At 42.4% G+C, this 25,317-nt stretch overlaps 1 protein-coding gene across 1 annotated transcript in view; it reads left to right on the forward strand.

Moving 5' to 3' along the window:
- LOC147626664 (developmental protein SEPALLATA 2-like) overlaps positions 1–25,317 on the forward strand; it is a 75,531-nt gene that overhangs the window by 17,247 nt on the left and 32,967 nt on the right. The window lies entirely within an intron of this gene.

The raw sequence follows: 25,317 nt of genomic DNA on the forward strand, positions 1-25,317 counted from the left end.
GAGAAGAGTGAGGTGTTCACTCACTTTCAGAATTTCAGAGTTTTGGTTGAAAAGCAAACAGGGAAATATGTAAAGTGCCTAAGGTCAGATGGAGGGGGAGAGTACTTCTCCAATGAGTTCTCTGAATTTTTGAAGAAGAATGGTATTCGGAGACAGTTCACATGCAGATACACTCCGCAGCAAAATGGAGTTGCTGAGCGGAAAAACAGGCACATTGCTGAGATTGCGCGAGCATTGATGGAAGAGAAGAATATGCCGCATTGCTATTGGGCTGAGGCTGTTTCTACAGCAGTATACATCATGAACAGGACTCCAACTGCAGCCATACATGATGTAACTCCAGAGGAGAGGTTTACTGGCAGAAAACCTGATTTGTCTCATCTGAAAGTCTTTGGATGCATTGCATATGTGCATGTGCCAGATGAGAACTAAGCTGGATCCGAAAGCTGAAAAATGTGTGTTTATTGGATATTCCCTTGAGCAAAAGGGATACAGGTGTTATAACCCTGCTACATGTGAGTTGAGAGTAAGCAGGGATGTTGTCTTTGATGAGATGAGCAGCTGGTATGCTGCTGAAAAAGAAGCTGTTGGGGCTGATTTGAGTGGAAGTGTGGTTGCACAGAATGCAGGTCAGCAATCACAGTCTTTGAGTGGACCAGGAGAGTCCTCATCTAGTGGGTCTGTTGATAGACCATGGAGTGGCAGGCTGCGTCATAATACCAGCCCTGCAAATGTGATTACTACATCACGTAAAGGAAAAGAGAAAGTGGTTGAGCCCCTTGGTATGCCTGACATTTCTGCAGGGCATTCTCATGTTGATGGAGAGTCTAGTGGCTCAGATATGAGCCTTGATGAGGAGCTTGGGATCCCAGCTATGAGAACACCTGGTGTAAAGAAGGCTATGGAAGCCATGAATGAAAAGCTGCGAAGATCACAGAGAGTGAAGAACCCTGTGCAGAGATTTACTTATGATGGTTATGTGGCACATCACTATGCATATATGGCAAAGGTTGTGCAGGTTGTTGAGCCCACATGCATTGATGAGGCTATTGGAAATGTGTGTTGGGAGAAAGCTATGGATGAGGAGATGGATGCACTATATGGAAATGAAACTTGGGATTTAGTGCAATTGCCAGAAGGCAAGAAAGCCATTGGATGCAAGTGGGTGTACAAAGTTAAACATAACAGTGATGGAAGCATAAACAGGTACAAGGCTAGATTGGTAGCCAAAGGATATGCGCAGACATATGGGATTGATTATGAGGAAACTTTCAGCCCAGTTGCCAAGATGGCAACGGTGAGAGTTGTGATAGCAGTGGCTGCGTCAAAGCAATGGTCTTTACATCAGATGGATGTAAAGAATGCATTCTTGCATGGGGATTTGCAAGAAGAGGTGTATATGTTGCAGCCACCTGGTTATGAGGATGAGGGTCACCCTGAGCATGTTTGCAGGTTGAGGAAAGCCTTGTATGGCTTAAAGCAAGCACCAAGAGCATGGTCTGACAAGATTTCTGAATATCTTGTCACTATTGGCTTTCATGTAGCCAATGCAGATTTCTCATTGTATGTGAGACATGGTGATAGAGGGGTTGTGCTTGTTGTCATCTATGTAGATGACTTGATCATTACGGGGGACCATGATGCAGAGATCTTTGATGTAAAGATCTTGCTTAGACAGAAGTTCGAGATGAAGGATCTGGGGGAGCTCAGATATTTCTTGGGCATTGAGGTGATTAGGTCACCACATGGTATTGGATTACTGCAGAGACAGTATGGCTTGGACATGTTGTCCAAGTATGGTATGACAGGCTGTAAGCCTATTTCTGTGCCATTGGATCAGAATGGCAAGTTGAGTGCAGATTCAAGAGAGATCTTGGAGGATCCTACTATGTACAGGAGCATAGTAGGAAGTTTGATCTACATGACGATCACCAGACCAGATTTGAGCTATGCTGTTGGGTTGGTGAGTCAGTTTATGCAGGTTCCACGGAAACCGCATTTGGATGCTGTGAGACGCATACTGAGGTATGTGAAGTCTACTTTACATTGTGGACTATTCTATGAGACTGGGACAGAGATATGTGTACATGGGTACACAGATGCTGATTGGGCTGGTAGTATCTCAGACAGAAGATCTACCAGTGGATTCATGTTTTCTTTGGGGAGTGCTGCTGTGACTTGGAGCAGCAAGAAGCAGCCTACGGTTGCTCTATCGAGTACGGAGGCCGAGTACAGAGGAGCTGCTATGGCAGCATGTGAGGTAGCTTGGTTGAGAAAGCTACTTGCAGATTTGGGTCTATCAGTGGATAGACAAGTTGTCATTTTCTGTGACAACATTAGCAGTATACAGTTGGCCAGGAACCCAGTCTTTCATGCTCGTACGAAGCACATAGAGGTCCACTACCACTTCGTCAGAGAGAGGGTCTTGGCAGGAGACCTTGACCTTGTTTATGTCAGCACAGAGGATCAGGTAGCTGACATCTTCACCAAAGCATCGGGTACAGAGAAGCTCCGCAGATTCAGGGCTTCGCTTGGTGTACATGAGATGGAGTTGAGCTCGAGGGGGAGTGTTGAGATATCGAGCTCTAGTGAGGTGGTGGACACTGTGGGGGATAGGCCCCGCACTTACACCACTGGCATGGTTGGTGAGATCTTGGGTGATATGCGGCCAGTGGGATGACAGGCTGTGTGACAGCCACTCTAGAGACTGGCATAGTTATAGCGCCAACTCATTTAGTCGGGTTCACACTATAGAGAACCCGTGTATGTATTTGGTTGAGTACCTTTCATATTGTGTGTACTCTTATTCTTGTATATGGTGTGTTGAGTGTTGAGTAGAGAAGAAGAAGATTTTCAGCCTCTCACCTTGTGTATTCTCTATTAGGGTTTTGTGAGTGTGAGTGTGTGCTTGCAAGAGCTCAAGCTCTCTTCCCCCCTGCATCTTTTCACAACCTCCTCAAGGACATCGGGGCATTACCATGGATCAGCCCGCTCATTGAGGAGGCCAACACCATGGTCTCCTTTGTCCTCAACCACCAAAGACTTCAGCATGAGTTCAACAAGAGGTCCGATCTCTCTCTCCTCAAATATTCCCCGACACCCGGTTTGCTTACAACTTTCTCATGTTGGGCCGGTTGAAGGATTGTAGCGGTGCTTTGAGGGGGATTTTCCTTAGCGACGAGTTTGTCGCCATGCAAGAGTCCCATACAAACACTGGCCAAGAGTGTAGGCTACGGGCAGATGACGCCTCTTGGTGGGAGCGTGTGAAGAGCACAAATGCTATGGTGAGGCCCATAGTCCACCTATTGAAGATTGTAGATGCTATGCAACCATGCATAGGCAAGGTCTACGAGGCCATGGATCGCATGATAGAGAAGTTGAAAGACTTCGTGCCTGACAAAGATAGATACAAGGAGATCCATGCCTTGTGTCTAGGAAGGTGGAATTCCTACTACTCTCCATTGGATGCAACCGCTTATGTGGTGGACCCAGAATTCCAAGGCAACAAGCAAGAGAGTGACCGGGAGGTGAGCGCTGGATGGAGGATCATCTTGGATCATCCTGTGCTTGATGCATCGGTTAGGCGCAAGATCAAGGACCAACTTTTGATGTACAGGGCATTTCATGGCTCCTATGGCTGTCATGATGCACAAGTTGACCGCTCCAAAGTTGGTGCTGCTCTATCGTGGGAGGACTTTGGTTCAGATGGTACCGGAGCTGCAACAGCTTGCCATCCGCATACTTGGCGAGGCCATCAGCTCCTCTTGCTTGGAGCAACTTTGGAGTACCTACAGCCACATTGCCTCTAGGAAGAGGAATCGACTCGGGGTAGAGCATGCCAATGACCTTGTCTTTGTCAGCGCAAACTTGCGAATGCTTTGCAAGAGCATGACCAAGAAGGCAGATTCCTTCACCGAGTGGGAGATGAGTCAACAAGAAGAGCAACAAGAGGATGAGGTGCAGGAGCAGCATGCCAGTGAGGATGAGACTGAGGATGAGCTTGATGCTTCTTTGGCACAAGCTACCCATGACCATGAGGCGAGAACTTCACACGGATGATCATTCCTGGATCATGATTCATTGGCCTCACTACTTAGCTCTAGCCTCTAGCCTCTAGTCTTCAACACTTTTTTGTCATTGACTCATTTGAGTACGTCCATGTATACTGCCTCCTCCTTAAGCCTTAGTCATGACTCCTGACTCTTGAGTCATGACTCATTTTGTATCTACTTAATTATTAATATGACTCAAAAGCTTACCATTTTAGTGTAAATGTGTGCTCATTTTGATGTACTTCCAAAGTAGAATAAGTGTAGAGCAGAAAAATTAAAAAAAAAGTATTTTTTGAGTGCCATTCCCTCCCCTGTCCCCGTTCCTACTTATGGCCAGCTTGGAGCACACCGATTTCTATCAGATTTGAGAGCTTGGCCTACCGAGTAAGGTCTACTAAACACCCTTGAGCAGATTGCAGGTGATTCAGGCAAAAACGAAGCAAATTAGGGTTGCCCAAAGCAAAGGAAAATTTTGGTTTTTTGGAAGCTTTCTATTGAAGCTTGGAAGCGGTGATGTATGGTGAAAATAGATGCAAATCTGGCAAAGAAACATGTATGTGACAAGGATGAATGTATTGGCAACTCATGTACAAGCCCTACACTGATTTTGGAGCAAATATGATGCATTTGAATGAGTGAAAAATTACTGGTTTTTGAGCTTTAGCCCGGTCTCCAAACTACTTTGTCACAAACTAAGATCTATGCATCTGGTTCCATCTAGTCCACAATCCATTCTTGCCTTGACTCTGGACACTCTCTTGGTCTTCATTCCTGAGAAATAAGTCTGGCACTCTCACATCACCCTTTGGAGGATAATCTTGCCTTGGGACCATTGCCCAAGAATCTATCTGGCTCACAGGACTGCCATCCCCTCTGGCTTTGTGGAACACCACCACAACAAACCTCCTAGGAGCTCTTCCCGTTCTGTGTTCCTTACCTTGGGCTTCGTATCCGCCGTGTACTTTCCTGTACCTTGGACCTATACACCATCATATGGGACTGATTCAGTGTTTAGCCTTGCTGTTGAGAGCCTGATGCTCTGATACCAATGTAACATGCGGAAGCTCTAAGAGTCTTTTTTCAGCCCTAAACACTACTAGAAAACATCTGATGCAAAACGCAGATATGTAGAGAGACTAGAGAGAGAGATATGTGCTGGAAAATTCAGTATATTACTATAGAACAGAAAGGTACTTGTCTACAACCATAGGCTCTCTTGAAGAAAAGGTGATAACACCCAAAATTCTGTCCCCCTATGGGACTCCTACTACTGACCCAATCCCTAGAGGATTGAATGGTTCTAATAATGAGCACATGGCCCCCTTTTATAGGCCCTCTCTAAGGCTTGGCCAACTGGCCGAGCTGGTTGGCGAGTTCCACAACCATAAAACACTTCACGCTTGCCTGACTTGGGGAATAACTACCTTAAACACTGTTTGACTGGTGGTCTTCTTTGATCATTAGTCGCCCCACTGTCGCCTTGTCCTTTTTTTGCAGCGCCTGCAGCAGTTGACACAACTCTGATGTCATCCTTCATGCAGCCGTCAATCCATTCTGGCAGCCGCGACGACAGCCTCTTCCATGCTATGTTCCAAGACCAATACTACCAAACAGCCGTGCTTGCTCCAGTTTTTAGTTCTTATCTGGTTCATAGTCTTTATCTGGTTGCCTCTTTTGGATCAGCACCAAAGAATTGTCCATGGCATTGATCATGCACATGACACTAGGTGCCTGGTACTTGGCTACAAGTTAAACAGTAGGGTAGGACAATGTGCACCTAGCCAAGACCATGTACGAGACTTTTACACTTGACCTTTGATGCTTAGAGTGTAACCCTAGGTGACTTGTCTCTGACTAGGGGGCTCACATAGGACCAATTTCCACTTCAGGTCTTGCACCTTCTATAAAGATATGTCCACGTGGCATCCAAGTGTGGGATGCACATGACAAACTTACAAGGCAAGCAGGAGAAAGTGGGAAAAGATTTTCTCCATGTCCCAAAGATGACACTTGTGTTCCTCTACAAGGATTAAGTGGTAGTGTACATTGTGCAAAGAGATGTGGATATCCCTAAGGGCATGTTGCCCATAGTTGTTGTTATGCAAAAAATGTGTATCCAGATTGCCTCTGAGTTCAGATCCTCCAGTCCATATGTCTTATGGCCTATCCAACCACCTTTATAGGGTGATCCTGGCATATCTTGGCTCGTAAGCCCTCTTCCTGTGCTGCTTACCTAGGCATGCCATGTGCCCGTCCTCTCATGGGCCTGTTGAAATTGCACATGAATGGGTCGTTCCTCTCAATACCTTTGCCTTGCCCTCTTCATTGTGTCCATAGCCATGCCTGGTGTGAAGGCATGGGGCTCTGATTGCTCTAGGGTGATGATATCTTCTTCGAAGATGGTCTACTCAAGTTCCCTGGGCCTTCTTTTCCCACCTTGACACCATTTCCACCCATAGGGTGGTATGCATGTAGGTTCAGTCTTCTTCGGCACTCCCCTTCCCCTTTTTTCTTGGTGACTTCGTTGGCCACGGGAACTAGTAGAGTCTCTCTTCCAATGAGTTGTGGCCTCCTTACTCGGATCCAGTTGTCATAAGAGGCCGTTTCTTCCATGCACTGCTCTAGATCTGGGGGAGGGGTTTCTTTCCTATCATGATGCTCCTGCGTGCCTAGGGGCTACTTTGTCCCTGTCTCTCTGTCTTAGGCATTTCTAATTGGTTCATGAATTTTGCAATTTCATCCAAGTTAGAAGGACTCATGGAATGTGCCTACTAAGCTGTCTAGATTAAATTTTGCATACATTTAAGAGGAATCTCTTTCCAGACGCCCATGCTTCTTTGGCCCATTTCTTCTTGGATTCTTTTCTGCAGGTGATATTTTGCTCTTTTTTTTCCTTTTTGCCTAGATTTGGAAGTCTTCTCATTTTTTCCTTTGCTCGCATTTCCTCTACATGTACCCTTGTCATGGCATCCATTTGATCTTATTTATTCCTGAGGTCAGTGTGGGGGGATGTCAAGGTGACCTTCAGCTCTCACGGTCATTTCCCCCCCTTTTCCTCTCGTCACCCTTGTAGGCGTAGCTACCTCTACCTCCTTTTTTAGAGCATTTATTGTTTCTCCTTCTTAGTTCTACTTCTCTTTAAATTCTTCAATGAGTGTCTCTAACTCTTTAATTTGAAATTTGGCACAGCCTCATCGTTTTACTTTTCCTCTAGTTTCTTTGTAGCTACCCATGCATGTTCTTTCCGCTCTTCATCGTGGATCAGGTCCATTGATGAACCTTTCCATTAAATAATTTCCTTTCCTTTCCCTTCTCACTGCGTGACTCGCTTCTTTTTGTCTCCCCCCTTAAAGATGGTGAACCTCCTTTCCAAGACCACTAATTCTTGCTACAGCTGCTCATTTTTCAATTGCAGATCTTTTTCTTTACTGGTGTCTACCCCACTGTTTTGCTAGCCTCCTTGCCCAACACATAGAGTATTCCAGCAGTTCCGGTGGTATGATTAAATACCTTCCAGGAAAGGCCAATCCAGTGGTGGCTGACGCTTTGAGCAGGAAGGAACAAGTGTCACGATTGAGACCACTAGACTTGATCTTGTTGGTATTGGACTAGATAACATGAAGCACACGTACACGGATTCCAAGGAGTTCAGTACACAGTGGGAATAGGCATTGGTGGATGCCACAAGACCATGCCATTTTCTAATACAAGATGGTTGGATTTTCTACAAGGGTCGACTATGTGTCGTGAAGTCGTTCAGGGCGGCAACTCTTCTCCATGATGCCCATGATCCCCATATAGGTGGTCATAGGGACATGAATTTGACTCTGGAGAAATTGGAATGACAATACTATTGGCCAAAGATGAGGCGTGATGTGTTTACATATGTACAACACTGTGACATTTGTCAAAAGGTGAATGCTCCTCGTTGAAAGAAGATAGGGTTGTTATAGCCCTTGCTAATTCCTGAGGGTCCTTTCCAAGACATTTCAATGGACTTTGTCACAAATCTACCCCCGAGTCCGAGTAAGCGTAATACACAGTGCTTAACTATTGTTGATAGGTTTAGCAAATTTTTTATGCTTATTCCTTGCAGGGCCAATGTGACCACCGAGGATGTTGCCCAGTTATTCATTCGACATTGGTACCCGATTAGCGGGATTCTTAGGACCATAGTGTCAGACCGAGATGCCAAGTTTACAAGGCATTGTTTGATAATTTTGGTACTAAGTTGAATTTTTCTAATGCATTCCACCCACAAACAGACAGCCAGACAGAGATATAGAACTAGTTGGCCTTTGATGTGGTGAAGTGTTATGTCCACGATCAGCAAGGTAAGTGGGAATCGTATTTACCTTTAGTTCAAGCTGTTTTGAATGACTCTTTTTCTCTTCAGCTTTGGGAGGACTCCATATGAGGTAACTTTGGCAGGACTCCATATGAGGTAGCGTTTGGCAAACCTTTCCAGTCGTTAACCAGGACATCGTCTTCAGTACACCAGAGGCAAACAGAGTGATGGAGTCTTACCAGGAGATCTTAGAGTCAGTAAAAGACAGATTAGCTAAAGTGCAAGAGGCCTACACTCGACAGGCTAATAAAGACCGAAGGAATATGAAGTTTTCAAAAAGGGGATTTGGTTTATCTTCGGATTATGAAGCAAAGATTGAAGAAGGTGGGCAAGCGATGCCCAAAATTATCTTTCAGGAGCTTCGGACCTTTTCAAGAGCTACGCAAAAAGAGTGCTGAATTATGAGTATTGAAGTTATCGATTCTTCTCCGAAGCTTTTGCATATTACAAAAAGAGATAATTAGTACAAGACCTACACAACATAAAAAGGCAAAAGATTGATTAGTAACACATTTAATGAACTCTACCTACCAAACATAAGAGACATACAAAAGAGAGCTTACCTCTATATTATCAAGCTAAAAGAAATGATTAGTGCAAGATCTACATAACATAAAAAGGCAAAAGAGTGATTAGGAATACATTTACTCAACTCTACCTACCAAACATAAGAGACATACAAAAGACCAATACACATTAAGCATAGACACAAAAAGGAGAAGGAGAAGAAGTAAAATAAGGTCAGTATTCTATGCATTAATCCTAATCACATTATGTTTCTTATTAATCATTAGGTTAAGCATAATAGAAGCAAACCCTAATCATTAGGTCACACCATAACTTGTAGAGTGATGGATAGGAAAAGAAAGAGAAATAAGAAGGGGAAGGTGAAGAAGAAGAACCCTAAACCAATACATTAGAATAAAACATAATAGAAAAATACCTTCAATAGCTTACACCATAGACATATAGTGATAAAGAGAAAGAGTCACATGAAGGGAAAGAGGAAGGGGAATATAAAGAATACAGATGCATGTGAGGAGAGATAGATTGACGAAGCGGAGGAGGTGGTGCAGAAACTTAAGGAAAGGACTAGAGGGAATTTTTTAGGGGAGAGAAAGATAGGCGTCGACAATACTTATGACATCACCTATAGAAAAACAATGGACAAATTCCAGAGAGAAAACTTATACATATATCATTGACACTGCTAGTTTCAGTACATGTATTCATATTCAATTTTTTAATTACATACTTTTTGCTCAATATAGATGTCTTCTACTAGTTCAAGTAGTGATGGGTTACCATTAATTGGAGGTCTAGAGAGGTTGCAAAGAAGAATCCCTTGATCATATGCAAGATGCAAGAATGTTTGTGTACGTGAACGTCGAGTGACATTGGAGCATATCAAAAAACGGGGATGGTTTGAACCAATACCAGCCAGCTTGATGATGCAAGGCAATTCCTCAGTTTTAGTATATAAACTTATGAGATGAAATGTAAACTCATGGTTTGCCCTATATAATGTTGAGTATCATTTTTAAATATGGTTCATTAGGATGAGGAGGGTATGGACATTCATGTACAAGTATTACACAAGGACGGTTGGTTTTTAGCCTCCGGATGTCTCCCACACAGATAGTGGATGGTCAGATTGCATTTCAGAAAGGAAGTGCATTTTTTTGCTATGGCGAGCTTCGACAAGACGAGAGAGACCAAGAACCATGGGACCAGAGTGCACCAGGTTTGAGTGTCACAGACATGTTCCAATAGATGATGCAAGCAATCGTAGAACAGACAGCCAAGTTGGATGAGCAGAAGGCACAGATCTTGGCTCTGGAGGAGCGTACCCTCACTCCAGCATCGTATTTTCCATCTCCTCCTCTCTCCTTTCGTATCCCAGATACCAGATCCTCGACACAGGAACCCTCTCACATGGTCATAGCCACAGCCAAAAGCTCTTTGCTTGAGTTGCAGATGTGTGCATTGGAGATACGACAAAACGAGAAGACGAAGCCATGCGATGCGTGGAAGACGAGCGTTATCTCAAAGCATTGGATGCCATATTGACACCGGTGGTGCCCTCGAATCACTTTCTCGAGAAAATGAATTTCAGTAATAAGTATAATGGTAAACTCGATCCCACAACTCTCTATTCATGGTTACATCAATTTGAAGCTTACTTTGCCGCAATTAGGAAAACAGATACTGACAGAGTGATCTTAGCCAGTTGTTGGTACTTGGAAGGTGAGGCCATTCCCTTGTTGACTCAGTGGGCTCATGCCCACACCAGAGTAGGAATGGCAGCTTATGTGTGGGACGAGTTTGTCCGTATTGAGATTCAAGCTCGATGTCAGTGTGAGCTAGCTATGCTATGTGCTGGCATGTTAGGTAGGAACATGTGTGAGACATAAATGACCGCGTCCAGCTGGTCATAGTGTGTGGACATTAGCTAGGGTTAGATGTGTGTGGACACAACTGTTGTGTGTATTATGGATTATGGCTTTGTGCATTGTGTGAGAAGGGAGATGGCTTCCCTCCATGGTTAGGGTTTGCAATATAAATTAGGGTTTGCTCCTGTGTGTGTGTCTCCTGTCCCTCTACCTATTTTTCAACATGGTATCAGAGCCTTGTGCTTTCTATTAGGGTTTATGAGTGAGTGAGAGAAGAGGGAGAAGAAGCTGTGAAGAAAAGCTGTGAAGCTTGCCATTGATGCTGTGAAGCTTGGAGCACACCGATTTCTATCAGATTTGAGAGGTTGGCCTACCGGGTAACGTCTTCTAAACATCCTTGAGCGGATTGTAGGTGATTCAGGCAGAAACAAAGCAATTTAGGGTAACTCAAGCAAAGAAAAATTCTAGTTTTTTGGAAGCTTTCCATTAAAGCTTGGAAGCGGTGATGTATGGTGGAAATTGAAGTAAATCTAGTAAAAGACACATGTATCCAACAAGGAGGAATGTATTGGCAACTCCTATGCAAGCCCTACACTGATTTTGGAGCATTTTATATGCATTTGAATGAGTGAAAAATTCTGGTTTTTGAGCTCTCACAAAACAGAGAAAAGGAGGTCAAAATTTGATGCATTTGGAGCATGTTTTTGGCAAAAATCCAAGCATTGAATGGTTGCACACATACCTAGGTGTGGTGGGGACTCAAACCCATCATCAATTAGTACTACAATCACTCCCAAATCACTGTAGAGCAGGCGACGTAGACTGGACAGCAGAAACGGGGCAGTTTTTGAATATTTTGCAAAGTGGAGGATCAAAATCAACACTAGTGCTTGACATCTTTCAAAATTGGTTTAGCAAACTTGTGGTACATACTAGTGACAAGGATGCTACATGGTTGGTTTGATCAATTATGCCTAATTGAGCTGGGAATGAGCTGATTAAACCCTGTCTACTGGTTGCAGAGAAATAGAGTGAGTTTAATCGAACAATTACTCATTGGTCTTAAATAATTGGAGTGATTTCTCTTACATGGAGTTAGTGGAAATCATTGCTAAGCTAATGAATGCCTGGTTGCTCAATTTGGACAAATATTGAAGAAATTAGAGCAAATTTGCTACTGGTTTTACTGGTTTTTCTGGTTTTTCACACAATAGAGAAAGGGGTTTGACAAAATTGATATGTACACATGTCGAATGATATTCAACATTGAGGTTGTTTAGGTGTCAATGCAAGTTACCCATACTTGATTACACCACTACATTGCAATTTGGATTCTTGGAAAGCGCATCAAAATAGGGTATCTTGGACTGCGTGAGCCAGTTCATTTTGGATGCATACAGGTTGATTTTCTACATCAAATTTGAAGATTGTTGGCTACTTTGGAGTATCTGGAACATCCATTGGAGTGTGGTTGAGCTGAGGAAGGCTCGCTTACAGATTTGAAGTGTGCAGAAGGTGTTTTGCATTGAGCAAATATGTCGAATAATCCAGTACAGATTGTTGGTGAAAAGCTGGATAGGAAGAACTTCCAGGCATGGAAGTACAGGATCAAAAGTTTCTTGAAGGGAAAAGGTTTTTGGAATCTCATTACAGGTGCTGAGCCAGAGCCTGAACTACCCCGACAACCTACACAGCAGTAGGTTATAGCTCATAAGAAATGGTCAGAAAGAGCATTCAAAGTGTTGCATTATCTGTCTATATGTATTTCAGATGCTATGCTCATACACATACATGATGTTGAGAATCCCAAGGATGCATGGGATACATTGGTGAAGTTGTTTGATACAGACAGGAGCGCTCGCAAGTCTCAATTGTGACAACAGATACATAATGTGAAGCAAAAAAGAAGGAGCATCCATGATTATGTGCAAGAAATCAAGAAGTTTGCAGATGCATTGGCAACAATAAATGCCCCCATGCCTGATGATGATTTGGTGGATATTACCTTGCGTGGTCTTGGCAACAAGGAATATAAATCTTTTGATACATCCATCTCGGTTCGGAGTACAAGTTTACCAGACTTTGATGAGTTGGTCTCACTCTTGCTTGTTGAGGAAATCAAACTCAGTGATTCATTTCAGGATGCATCTACTAGCCATGATGATAATGGTAGAAATCAGGCTTTCTACTCGCAAAGAGGTTTTAGAGGCAGGGGGAGATTCGCATCACATGGCCGTGGTGGTAATGGTCGAGGATGGCAGGACAGGTCATCACAACAACAAAATTTTCAGCCCACATTTGGTGCTAGAGGTGGTCGTGGATATGCACCTCAGAGAGGCAGAGGTAATCCTCGTGGTAGAGGATCTATGCAAGATGTGGAATGCCATTACTGTGGGAAATTTGGTCATATGGCAAGAGATTGTTTCTGCAAACAGAATGATTTGAGAGGGGGTAGAGCACATCATCGTGGACATTTATGCACAACATGGTGGAAATTATGCATCAAACAGTAATGATGGCACCGCAAATCACTTGTTTGCCATGAAACATGTTGTTGGATCTATGATGACAAATGCTGAGAATGATGACACTTGGTTGGTATATGGACTCTGGAGCATCAAACCATATGACTTGTCATGGTGAATGGTTTGAGCATATGAAGCCTATGGATGTGAAAGGCTATGTGGAAACAGGAGATGATACTCAGCATGCCATTACACATGTTCGAAGTGTACCATTGGTTATGCACAATGGTCAAACAAAATCTATGTCAGATGTATTGTATGTGCCTTCGATCACAAAAAGCTTGGCCTCAGTTGGTCAAATGGTGGAACAGGGATTATAAGTTCGTTTCAACGAGCATGGTTGCTTCGTTGAGGATTTCAAACATGGATGTAGAGTCATTGCTAAAGGCAAGAAAGAAGGCAGGTTGTTTAAGCTGGATGCTGGAATTCCTAAGTTAAAATCAACCATGTTCTCTAAAAGCAAAAATGTGGTACAGGACATTGATATGTTGCATAAGAGGATTGGACATGTCAATATACAAAGGTTAAAGAACATGCAGACAAGAGGCATTGTCAGTGGGCTGCCTAGATTCAAGTATGATGGGCATATGCATGTTTGTGAAGCCTGTCAGTTTGGAAAGCAGGCAAGGTTGCGGTTTCCTAGAGAAGGAAATATGAGTAGCAAGCCACTTGAGATAGTACATAGTGATGTATGGGGTCCTGTACAAAAGCCATCTATCAAAGGCAGTTTATACTATGTGACATTCATAGATGATTTCAGCAGGATGACATGGATATACTTTCTCAGAGAGAAGAGTGAAGTGTTGGAAAAGTTTATGGATTTCAAAGCTTTTTGCAGAAAAGCAATATGGCTGTTGGATTAAATGTTTGAGGACAGATGGAGGTGGTGAATACACCTCAAATGCTTTTGAGCATTTCTTGAGAAAGCATGGTATAAGAAGACAATTGACTTGCAGGTATACACCTCAACAAAATGGTGTGGATGAGAGAAAGAATAGAGTCATATGTGAAGTGGCCAGGGCAATGCTCAATGAAAAGAGCATGCCAGATTATTATTGGGTAGAAGCTTGTGCTACTACAGTGTATATACTGAACAGAACACCTACAGCAGCCATTCATGGAAGTACGCCAGAGATGCGACTTACAAGTTATAGGCCAGACATTGAGCTTATGTACATGTGCCTGATGAAAGAAGAAGGAAGTTGGATCCTAAGGCAGAAAAGTGTGTATTTGTTGGATATGCACAGGATGGAAAGGCATACAAATGTTACAATCCACAAACTAGACAAGTGGTCACATCTCACGAGATGTGGTGTTTGATGAGCTTGCTAGTTGGTACAAAGCAAAGGATGAGGGTGTCATTGAGTCTCTTGAAGTTGATGTGCATGTGAACTTGCCACAAACAAGTTCTAGTTCTACTTCTATGTCTGGGCCAGTAGAAGCTGAGAGTGTACGTCCATGGTCAGGACGTTTGAGGCATGAGAGTGTGAGCACTGGGAGTAGTGCTGTGGATAAAGGAAAGAAGAAGGTTGAAGGCATTGGAATTATAGGTTATGAGTCATCGAGTTGAGAGAGTTTGGATGAGGAGCTTGGCATACCTGTTTTACGCACACCCGATGCTAGGTAGCAGGATAGATATGTGCCACCACATGCTAGAGTGAAAGGTGTACAGAGTGATCCGCATGCATTGCAGAGATCCCAAAGGGTCAGATATCCGGTTGACAGGTTGACATATCGAGATTTTGCTATGCATTATGCATATATGACTTCTTTGGTGAAGAATGTGGAACCTACATGCTATATAGAAGCTATTGGAAAGCATGTATGGGAGAAAGCAATGGATGTTGAGATGGACGCATTGGTTCATAATGACACATGGGATTTGGTTGCGCTACCACAGGATAAAAATGTAATTGGTTGTAAATGGGTTTACAAAGTGAAGTGCAAGTCTGATGGTTCCATTGAGCGACATAAAGCAAGATTGGTAGCTAAGGGTTATGCACAAATCCAAGGTTTGGACTATGATGAAACATTTAGTCTAGTGGCAAAGATGGGAATAGTGAGAGCAGTCATTGCTACTATGGTTGCAGCTAATGGTTGGGAAATGCATCAAATGGATGTCAAAAATGCATTTCTAAATGGTGATTTACAAGAAGAAGTGTATATGGCATAGCCAAAAGGGTATGTACACCCAAGGTATCCCACTCATGTATGCAGATTGAAAAAGGTATTATATGGTTTGAAGCAACCACCTCGTGCTTGGAGTGATAAGATGAGCAGATATCTTATCTCTCTTGGATTTCAGGTTTCTACAGCAGATTCTTCACTCTATGTGAAGAAAACAGATCGTGGGATTGTTTTACTGGTCATCTATGTGGATGACTTGATTATCACAGGTGATCATGGTACAAATGTGATGCATGTCAAGAAAGCATTGAGTGGGCAATTTGACATGAAAGACCTTGGTGATTTGAGATACTTTCTTAGAATTGAAGTGATCAAAGACCATGCAGGTACATGGTTAATGCAATGCCAATATGCATTGGATATGTTGGCAAAATATGGCATGACAGGATGTAAGCCTATGAGTACACCTTTGGAGCAAAATGTGAAGTTGCAGGCTGATTATGGTGAGGAGTTGGATGATCCATCTATGTACAGAAAGATGGTTGGTAGTCTCATTTACATGACTACCACATGCCCGGATTTGAGTTATGCTGTGGGGCTAGTAAGCCAATTTATGCAGAGCCCCAGAACACCTCATTTGGATGCATTGAGACGCATCATGCGATATGTTAAGACCACTGCACATTATGGTCTACTTTATAAGAGTGGTAAAGACTTGGATATATATGGCTACACAGATGCTGATTGGGCAGGTAGCTCATATGACAGGAGGTCTACTAGTGGTTATGCTTTTACACTTGGAAGTGCCGGGTGAGTTGGAGTAGTAAGAAGCAACCTACAGTTGCTTTATCCACCAGAACAGAGGCTGAATACAGGGGTGCAGCCATTGCTACTTGTTGTGAGGCAATATGGTTAAAGAATCTCTTGGCAAATTTGGGTGAGCCTATTGATGGCAAAGTTGTCATTCATTGTGACAACATGAGCAGTATATAGTTGGCCATACAGTTGGCCAAGAATCCAGTATTTCATGCGAGGACCAAACACATAGAGGTCCATTATCACTTTGTCAGAGAGAAGGTGCTAGATGGTATAGTTGATCTACAATATGTGAAGACTGATGAGTAGGTGGCAGACATCTTTACAAAGCCACTTAGCAGGGAGAAGTTTGAGTACTTCCATACTATGTTGGGAGTACATGGGATGAGCTTGAGGGGGAGTGTTGAGAGCCTTGATATCCCAAGCTCATCTACATCTTCATCTATGGCAGTACATCATGAGCTTGAGAGGGGCTGTTGAGATTCAAGCTCGATGTCAGTGTGAGCCAGCTATGCTATGTGCTGGCATGTTAGGTAGGAACATGTGTGAGACATAAATGATCGCGTCTAGCTGGTCATAGTGTGTGGAAATTAGCTAGGGTTAGATGTGTGTGGACACAACTTATAGTGAGTTGTGTGTATTATGGATTATGGCTTTGTGCATTGTGTGAGAAGGGAGATGGCTTCCCTCCATGGTTAGGGTTTGCTCTTGTGTGTGTGTCTCCTCTCCCTCTACCTATTTTTCAATAGTCCGCGACCTTAAGCAACGGTTTCTATCGCCCCACTACCTTGAGCGACTCGAAGATGAGTTCAGGGGAGTACGTCAAAACGCACAACCAGTCCTTCAGTTTGCCAATAGACTCAACATGACTGGTCATGTGGTTAGAAGTGCAAGAATCCACATACCGTATATCTTAAGATCCTGACACATCTCCTCTTATGGAACTAAGCATGTGCTGCATCACAAATAGCTGCTAACTTCTGTCACCTCCATGTTTGCTAGGGATGATGCATAGTTACCTTGCTGCAACTTCCCACTTTTAATGTCATTCGGCTTTTTGTAGTAGTCCTTTGCCATGTGTCCTAGTTTGCCACACTATTATCACTCTATGCTATTTGCATTTTGATTTCTTTGCCAACCACCTCGGCCTCTTTGTCTCTCCCTGTTAGACTGGCCTTTTCCACCTATGTATGATTGCTGCTGTGAATCATTGGACTGTTGTCCTCCAGAATTTTGATTTCCTTGTCGGCCAGCACCTTGGTCTTGACCAGGGCCTCTACCTCTGTGTAAGGTCCCTCCCAAGCCATGTATGTATGTGTCTCTTTTAATATAGAATTCAATAAGGAAAGAGAGTGTAATTAGAGAAGAGTGAGACAACAAGGCTAGAAACATTAAGAAAGTGTTAGAATAAAAATATTAGCTCCAAAAATCCTAAAAGAAATAAGAACATAAGAATAGTTCTATTAAGAGATAAGTATCCCCCCAAAAATAGAATTTCGAGTTTAGGTGATAAGAGGTCATATTTAGAGTACTTTTACACATTTAGAGTCCATGCATACTAAAAATGTAGAAAAATAACGCGTTTCTAAAGATGGTGCGTTTGTGGCTATATACAGACGTTTTTGCCTATTCTTATGCCCGCTTGTAGACCAGATGCCTTCCCGTTCTTTTGAGTGGTTACATGACTATATTCTGAGTTTTTATCAGAGAGTTATGGCCGAAACAGTTTGTTGTTTCTGTCAGGGTCTCTACATAGAGAAAACTGTGAGAAGACAGCAAGTAGCCTCAAGGTAATCCTAGAGTTTGAGATGCATATATCCCTTCATTCTTATCTAATATCTCAGAAAAGAAGCTTAGATTGCTATCGTCTTTCGGAGGAAGAGACCAAAACTCCATAGCTTTTCTTTTAGAGAAAGAATAGTATGCCGTAGCCCTGTAAGAGAAGGCTATTTTGCCATAGATCTTAGAAAGAGAGAAGAGTCACAGTATGAGTAAGAGGAGATAAAGCTTGGAGATGATTGGATGATTTCAATCGTAAGAGAAGGTATTAGAAGACTCTATGTTCTAAAGCTCTTGTTAACGAGGAAAGGCAACGATAAACGATAAATTCCTATAAGGTATATACATATTTTGTTTTTCAATTACATATCATTCTTAGGGGTTGAGGTATGGCCCCAGCTTCTCTATTAATTGTTAATAGTGATCTATTTGATTGATTTACTATTTAAAGTTTGTATTCTTTTAAAACAATAGCATATGCCTTAATAAAGAATGTCTTATGGCAATCTCGAGTTGAAATACAAAAATCTTTGTGAAAGGGATTGTTTTCTTAAGAAGGTAACATGGATTCTAGTCCTATGGTTTAGTGAGTAAATGGATTGTTATCTTGGTTAAATTAAGGTACAGGTACAACTTCTCCCTGCCTTGACGCTACCCCGTTCTTGTGCTTGTATAGCCGGACGGCGGAGACGTTAGTAAGGCCCGGAGTTGGCCCATGGTATCCCTCATACCGTTGGGAGAATGAGGTTCACCGATTGAGGCGAGTGATTGTAATGCTGCCTAGTTCTGAGGTCCCAGGCTAGTGCGGTGAATTAGCCCACCCTAGTGCGCAGACATCCCTCTGAGGGGCGGGAGGATCGAGCGATGGAGCCTGAGAGGGCGACAGGCCGGCTTGAGTCCTCGCCAGCGGCCGACGATGAGGTGTATGGTCCCGTAGAGTTTTGCCCAGCATGTGGAGGCTGGAAGGCCGAATTCTAGATCATCGGCGGTATAAAGGAAAAGAATAAGAGAGCCGGTTTGGCTTGTATGAAATTGATTCATGTTTAAACTTTGTTTTTTATAAATCTTGTCTTTGGTATGATTGTATTGTAGGAAAAGGCTGTTTTAACAAACCTTGTGAAAAGGGCCTTAATTAAGGAACATGTTTATTTATGTCAAACAGTGTGGTAGGATTAATTAGAAAACAAATTGACACGTGAGTAGGGTGGAAAGTGGGAGGATGGAATGCCCCGACGGCACCATCCTACGGACGGGTGGACCCGATTAGTCGGGTAGCTTTCCAACAGATTAAGTGAAAGTCCTACGCTAGATAATTAGGTTCTTGGGTAACTCTACTCTAGAAGACTAGGTCAGCGGCGGCTGTGCCTTGCATGGATGAGGAAAAAAGCATTGCCTCTAGAAATCAAGTCTAGTAGTTACCCAATTTATGATAAATTATCCTATAGGTGATTTGACTTTTAGAAGACCACGCTCCCCCTGCGGGATAGAACTAGGTCTTACCTATGAATCGTATCCTTGAATCTCTGTATGGTCAAGGTGTCGATGAGTAGGAAATTTTCTCTAAGATAAGACTTAGTGGACTATCTTAAGTGTTTCTCCCATTTTGGAAGGGGGGAACCTTACACTCTGCCTCTACTTGAATTAGAGAAGAAGGCCTGTTCCGATGTGTTCTTGCATTGTGAAGAAGAATCCTCACATAAAGCCTTTTCTTCTATGATCAGCATAGATATCAAGTCTCGAAAGTTGAAAGTATTCTCCCTAACTACAATGGAGGTCCTAAATGGCTTGTACTCTTTGCCAAGCCTATTGAGACAGACACTCACCAAATCATCATCCTCCACTGATACATTGATAGACCCAAGGGATTCAACAAAGCCCTTGATCTTTAAGGCATATTCATTGATGGACATGCTTTTCTTTTCCACAGTATGCAACTCTTGCTTTAACTACAACTTCCTTGCCTTTGTGTGTTAGTCTGGAACATCTAAACCAAACATTAGGGAAAGGTTGAGGTCTATAGTAGGGGCCCTTTAAGCTGCCATATTATGATTTAATGACTTTTTGTCAAAATGTTAAGTTTTTTTGACTTTAGATACCTTCTTATTCTTCAAATGGCTAAAAGTTTGAATTTCAAAGTTTCCTCCCAAAATTGAATTTAAAATTGAGTGGGCAAAACCATATCAGGTGACATATCTATGGAAAGAGCTCAGTGAGTAAATTCTGGATCTCTAATCTTCGACAAATTTTGAGCTCATATGTAGAAGTTATGGATGTCCGAAATTTCAAAAACTCCCCCCCCACTTTTTGCTTCTAGAGATTCTTTTGACCACCTTTAATCACTGAACATTTTTGTATACATGACATCACATGATTGGCCCTTTTCCTTAATAACCTTTTAATCACATGGCATCTTAAAGGGCCCCTATAGACCTCAACCTTCCCCTAATGTTTTGCCATGCAACTGCTGGAGTGTTTGCATCCTGTATATGTGTCCTATCGTAGTGTCTGTGTGACACTAATTGAAAGCCAGTACATGACTTTTCTTGCACCCTGATTCAAATCCTTGAATGCCTTTATATCTACAGGAGTGGCATTCTCCTCATATAGCTCTGGAGGCTCTCATTGTCTCCTTCTACATAATCCCAAAATCCTTTACCCCCATTAGGAAATTGGTCATTCTGAACTTCCAGGCATGGAAGTTATTCTTATCCAGCTTCTCACTAACAATCTGATTAATTTCGTCAGACATGTTTTCCTACAGCAATCAAATAACCTGCAAATAGACAACTTCCATATGCAGCTTATAATACAACAATATCTCTTGTAGCTGTGCTGTTGTAACATCGATATTTCAGCATAGCCTGTGTGTCACCAAATGTTACTAGAGTACATGTACAGTCTGCACTTCCAAAATGCATTGCTGTAGTGCAATAACCAGATTTCGAGCAAAAATAGTTCTCTACTATAACTTCCAAAAAACTACCGAAAATACCCGTAGTTGACGAAACGGGACCTGTAACTTGCCTGAAACGCGAATCTAGCTAAAAAACATGTTTTCCAGTAGAAGAATATACCTACCCTATAGCTCCTCTCCCAGAAGAGAGATCCTCAATTAGAGATGTGTAGCTCCCAAAGCTACTGAGGAGGTGTTATACCTAAACCAAGAAGGGGAAAGAGATGATGGTGCTCTTACCCATATGTAGTACCGCTTCCTTCCTTGAGTGTTCTTGCCTCTTGCTTGTCTCCTTAGCTCTCACACAAACGAGGCTCTGATACCATAAAGAGAATGTGGGGGGAGAGAGGGAGACCTTCAAACCCTAGCAAGCAAACACACACACACAAGAGAGAGTAAGACACAAGAGAGAGAAGGATAGCTAAATTTTCTTCTATCTTCTTCTTCTCTACTTAACCACCAACAGAACATAAAGATAAGAGTACACGCTATATGGGCTAGTAATCAACTACTACAACATACAAGGGTCGGTCCATAATGTGAACCTGCCGACTAAATGAGCTGGCGCTATAACTATGTCAGTCTCTGTAATCCAAAATGGTTGTCACACAGCCTGTCATCCCATTGGCTGCATATCACCCATAATCTCACCAACCATGCCACTGGTGTAGATGTGGAAGCTATCACCCAAGCGAGTCATCAATGTCCGCCATAGCAGTAGTTGAGCTCGATATCTCAACACAAATCCAGATCCGGAGAATATCCAATAAACAGAATTCGAGTCCAATTAGGAGTGAAAGAATTTTCAACAAGTAGAATCTGAGTCTAGTCAAGGTCGAAAATCCGGATAGGATTTTGGAGAATATAAAAATAGAAAAGAAAAAAATCCAAATTAGGCAGAATTACATATGTGAATATGATTACAGTCTACACAGAGAATGAGAAGCCAGCTGGTAGTGACGTGGAGTTGGTGTGAAACTCGAGGTTTCCACCCCTAGAAAGAGTGCATGGATGGAAAGAGAAATGTGTCACATTATCCTTGCCTATTCTTAGCCTAGCCATTAATGACCTCGCAAATAGTGCAACTGGCACTCATGGTTAGATTTTAAAAGGGATTTGGAAAAATCATGGAGATGTCGAGAAGTTATGGCGGCCTTACCTAGGGGAGACGTGCATCATGACATTGACTAGATACCTCTACATTAAAGGCCTGATTTGCAAGTCACTTTTGTGCAAAAATTCTTTGCTACATTGCATCCTTAGCTCTTCTGCTCCTAAACTCTACTTTCACCCCTTCCTTCTGTCCCTCAATCCAAACACACTCAAAGCTGAAAGGACGGTGGAATTTGAATACCTCTTGTCCACCTTATACAATGAGGTGGATAGGCATGCCCAATGGCTCGAAAAGATGGGATTAAAAGAGTTTGTGGAGCTGCCTTGAGAGGCATTTTAGCACAACTTCAAGACTTTGGAGCAATTGAAGCAGCTGCAAAAGTCAAACATTATCACGCTCCCATTAGGTGAGAAGAGAACATTCAACCCTCTGTATGTTGTTGAAGTATTCAAAATGCTGAGGGGGAGGTTAAGATCAAGCCATTCAATGACAAAGTCCTAATTAAGGAGTTTGACTTGCTAGAGGGCAAAGCCAAGGAGTTCAAGATCATGGGCACAGTAAACGAGCACAGAAAAAAGAAAATGCATTTTGTGGTGGAGATGATCAATCTCATCCACAAACCATATTATATGACAAGGAAGACCTTTGGGATGGTGAAGGCCGTGGAAGTTGGAATGAAGGTGGCATGGTCAGAGGTGTTGTATCACAACCTGAAGGACTAGCTAGATAAACCCAATCACCTAAACACAAAAATAATAAATTAGCATGTATTTGACAGTCTTGTTTAAGCCACAACCAGGAGAGCCAGAAAGAATAAGGAGGAAGGCCATAAAGAGGATGCAAGGGAAAAAGGAGGATGCAGGTCAGAGGGAGGATGTAGGCTCCAAAGAAGACACTACAAGAGAAGGCATCATTAGCGATGCTTATTTGCAGCATTTTAGCAATGTTTTACATTACATCATTATAAGCATCATTTTAGTGCCATTGGATAAGCACCACTATTAGTGGCACCTTATTAAATGCCGCTCAATGACTTTGTATAAGTGTCGTTCAGTGGCATTATATAAACGCAGCTATAAGGGCTAGTATAAACCCTGTTGGAGCAACACTCGAAAAACTACATAATATTGAAATTGCGTGGAAATAAAAACTTAAAATAAACTAAAACCCAAAAAATATTCATAAACACCCAAATACATTCGCTATATAAACTGATCAATGTGTACATATGTTATGATGATATATATTTAAATTATACCATCATCATATCTATCTTGCAATAAATCCATGCATGCCAATTGGTTTATCAAATACATCATTTTGATGGCTCCTATATCAATACAAGATGGACCACAAATTGGACATGCACTATATCCTGTAGTTGTGAGACCTATGAAAATGGCATGTAAGAATTGAAAGTTAATAGACATAACAACACATTAGAGTTATAAATGAATCATTTGTGCAATCTTAGATAAAAATCAATTTATGCCTACAACATACTTGACACTCCGTATAGCCCAAAAAATCTTACATAGTCCATATTAAGATACCCTTGTTGACCATCGCATTGCGGCATGAAATTGGACGAGAAACATCATGCACCCTTATGCCTCTCCATACTTTCTCGACCTCTCAGATACTTTCTTGGGCTCATGGTATACATCCATATTCTTTACCTTGGCTTCTCGGGCACAAGAAGTACAAGCATTACATGACCCTTCTTGATGGACATCCATGGAGGAATATTGTAATTCACAACAACAACGGAGTTGAATTTTCAGCAATGTGATGGGCTATGGTGGATTAAATACAAGAATCAACATGATTAGAAAGTAATTAAAAAGTGATTAAAGCAAGATTAGTGCACAATTAATCTAATAGCATAATGTAGGCATGTATACTAAAAAACCAACAAATTCTCATTAGGCCAATGCCTCAATTTATAGCTTTTACATCCACAAGGTTCAAAAAGAACCCACTCCCCACCAGTGATTTCTCCTTGATTTGTGTCACCTCCCCTACATTTGGGGGAACCTTTTCCTAGAATCTTTCCACACCCTTATATTCACTCATGCTACCCTTGATTCTCTCATCCAGTAGATTCTTCTCAAGTTTTCACTACTACCCACTCAATATTACGGACTCCCTTTTACAATCTCTAGCTAAGGGCTTGTTCCCACACACACCCATTCACTTGCATATTTCAACACCTCCCCTCAAGTGAATAATTCTCGCACACATGGACCCTATACCAAGTTTCCCTCTTATTTGGTAGCCCGCGAACCAATGCCTCGAGTCCCTAATTCATAGTCCTTGACACTCTCTCTCTATTTTCCAAGGCTACTACAAGTGCTCGTAACTTTGACTAAAGTGCTCACACATACATCTACCACATGGCCTACATCATCGGTGGCTCAAAGGCGTTTTTACTCTATTGGGACAGGTTACATTGGGTTGTGGGGTTTCTCTCTTTCTCTCTCAGAGAAGATGTTCTGACTCCTCTTCCTTAAGAGTCTCCAAGAAGTTTGTTGATGCTGATACTTCTTCATTTGGTTTGTTGTAGCAGTCTCTAGCCATGTGTTCTGGCTTCCCACAATTGTGGCAAGTGAAGGTCCTTTCTCCTCCTCTTCCCCTTCCTCATTCTCATCCTCGTGCGAGGCCTCCTCGGGCGTAGCACCTCTCGAGTTGTTGGTCCAATTCTTTTCTCTCTTTGACCTTGTTCTCTTGCTCTCGTAGAGCTCCTTCTATCTCATGCAACTTCAAATCTTGTACATTCTTTATGGTTGCCACAATGTTCTTATACTCTCCCTTGTCCACACTCTTTAGAAGCACTGCTAGTGCCTTGTCATCTTCTACTTTCTTCCCAATGGCTGCAAGTTGTTTGATGATTTTGTATTTGTTCAAGTGTGTGGCTAGAGGTTCACTTTCCTTTATGTCAATTTTGTAGAATTGCATTAGCAGATTTATCTTTGAATTCTTTGCTTGAGTGCCAAATAATTTGTTAACTTCATCCCATGCATCTTTAGCTTGTTGTATCCCCGCAATGTGGTGAATGATTTCATCATTTAAGCTAAGTGCAATGAGTACTAATTTTCACCCCCTTTAGCAGATCGGTGAGATCTGCTAAAGGGGGCAGATCGGTGAGATCTGCCCCGAGAGGACAAAAAACCTGTCGATGTGGGTGGAATATGCCGGGCATATACCCAC

This window comes from Cibotium barometz, chromosome 22 (assembly GCF_041138505.1).
Source record: "Cibotium barometz isolate CiBa-2024 chromosome 22, ASM4113850v1, whole genome shotgun sequence".
Lineage (NCBI taxonomy): Eukaryota > Viridiplantae > Streptophyta > Polypodiopsida > Cyatheales > Cibotiaceae > Cibotium > Cibotium barometz.